Genomic DNA, 2336 nt, shown 5'->3' on the forward strand with positions numbered 1-2336 from the left:
CATTAACACATATTATAAAAGTGCGTAGTGTCAAAGGAATAGAACCACCAGCATTCAAAGCAGCTTTGTCAACTAGACAAACACTCTACAGCATGTCTCTGTTGTCCATCATGGAATACACTGGCAGCAACTTTGAAATGAAAAGAAAGAAAAGGAAAAAGGAGCCGAACCTCTTTTATTTTCTCTGTTTAAAATCAAATGGAAACAAACATCAATTCTGTTGTACACTAACATCTTCAAAGTACATAGTTTGTACAAGAGAAGGACTAAGAACAAAAATGTGTTTACAGAGATCCAAACACAGGTGAGCGAATGTGCCCCTCACACAGCTTTCCGATGGTACTCCGGGGGAGCCACTTCATAATCGCTGGCACTAAACAAAGTTGCAGGATTCTTTGCCAGGTACTTTAGGAAATTGTGAAGATAATTCAGTAATAAAGCAAGACTCTTCTCATCAAGAGGTGTATAGGCCAATATCGCACCAATCCATCCAAATAATCTCAGAAGATGAGGTGCTCCATACACCCGGGGCATGGGTGCATCAGGGTGATCTGCCAGGATCTCGGCATACTGTGGTCTCTCGAACTTGTAGAGCAGATGAGTGCCCAGCATGACGTCGAAGTGTTCTTTTATACCTGCCACAACTTCATTCACAGCATACTCCTTATTATCGGTATTTCCTTGAGATTTCTTATAATTTGCGTAATCCTCCAGAATGGAATCCATGTTCTTCTTAGCAGGAAGATAAAAGAGCTGCTTTTGCCTGGTAATTAAGTCCCAGTCATGGACTGGGTTTTAGTTCTTGGGGAATCTTCACTTTAACTTCAACTCTGTTCATGAATGTTTCCTCATTTTCAACAGTAGGATCTACCCTGGCTCTTTTTTTCCGAGGAGGCTGAGGTGTCTCACCGGCACTGCCACCATCTCCATTCCCAGGTGTTTTCTGTTTGTTCTTTTTTGTTTTCATTTCAACGTTTTTCTGCTGCAGACCAGATGCCTTCCTTCCTGGCGCAGCCCCTCTCATCTTGCCCTCTGCACGCTGCTCCTGATTGGCTTTTTGAAGTTCTCGCTGTTTCTGCAGATTGGTGTCCATGTATTTGAGTACTCTGTTCTCTGGAACCCAATCATCCTAATTTTTATTCCAACCACTGTAATGTATAAAATATTTCACTTGCTTATCCTTTATGGCAACTTTCACACACTTTGCTTCATAAAGAAGAGGTCCATGAAAGCTTAGCACTCTCTCACCCTCCTGAAATTCAGGCTTCGGATCCTGCTTTGGCGCCATTTTTAAGTGATTCGCTGCCTCCTCCTTCTCCCCCACTCCTGACTACTGCCCCCTACTCTCTACTCCACACGACTCCAAGGCTAGAATATTTCTTTTTTTTAAAAAGGCTAGAATATTTCATAAGTGTCCATATTGCTTCATTTTTAGAGGTATATAATATCCATCTTACCTTAGGGGTGGTAAGTATTCTAGTTCATTCTGTTGCTAACAACAGAAAGTGCCCAAGTCTGGGTAATTTGAGACAAGAGGCTTATTCAGCTCACAATCTGGAGAGGTCTGGGGCCACGTCTGGTGCCGTTCTTCTTGTTGGTAGAGTCCCAAAACAGGAGCACACATCTGTGTCCATTCATGCCTGTCTCTTTTCCTCTCCTTACCCACTCACCCAAGCACCTAACTACTCCCAAAGGGCCAGCTTTCAACATCATGAAGGCGTTAAGCTTCCTCTTAATACCTTCATGGGGCAGCCAAGTTCCAATACATGAATTTTGGAGAACCACTCAAACCATAGCAGTAAGTTTTATGGATATAGTTCAGATACTGTCAGCCTGATCCCGACATTCTTCACTGTGGCAGCAGTAGATTTGCTGCTTCTCCATCAAAAAATGACCCTGACCCTTTAAACATGTTTTCTTTGCCAGTTAGTTGGCCCTGACGTTTCGTCAATAGAGGGCACTGGCGAGTCATTGCAGGGAAAGGATAGTTTCGCTTCCAGGTTGCAGACTGGTGTTTGCCAGGTTCCTGGTGTGAGCTCTGGTGTTTCTAGCATTTGCTCCTGCAGCCCCTGAAACTGCTCTAGCATCATCTTCTGGGGTGCACAGTCAGCAATATCCAGCCACCAGCACCTCCTTGGGCATCTTGTCGGAGGTGGTTTGTTCTGAAGCATTCCTAGTAAGAACAGCTTTCACCTGCACCTTGTAGGACGGATGCCAGTAAGTTCTGCCAAAGCAGAACCACCCTGACGTCCCTACCACTACCAGCAAGGCTAGATCCCATCCCCTCATGTTTTCTCAAAGACTAACCATCTCGAGGTATCTCCTGTCCTGCTTCA

General features: G+C 44.4%; 1 pseudogene; it reads right to left on the bottom strand.

Moving 5' to 3' along the window:
* Nucleotides 1-321: 321 nt before the first annotated feature.
* Nucleotides 322-1288, bottom strand: LOC102469505 (mortality factor 4-like protein 1 pseudogene; annotated as a pseudogene).
* Nucleotides 1289-2336: the final 1048 nt, after the last annotated feature.

The sequence above is a fragment of the Tupaia chinensis genome, unplaced genomic scaffold (genome assembly GCF_000334495.1).
Source record: "Tupaia chinensis unplaced genomic scaffold, TupChi_1.0 Scaffold000678_1, whole genome shotgun sequence".
NCBI classification, from domain to species: domain Eukaryota; kingdom Metazoa; phylum Chordata; class Mammalia; order Scandentia; family Tupaiidae; genus Tupaia; species Tupaia belangeri.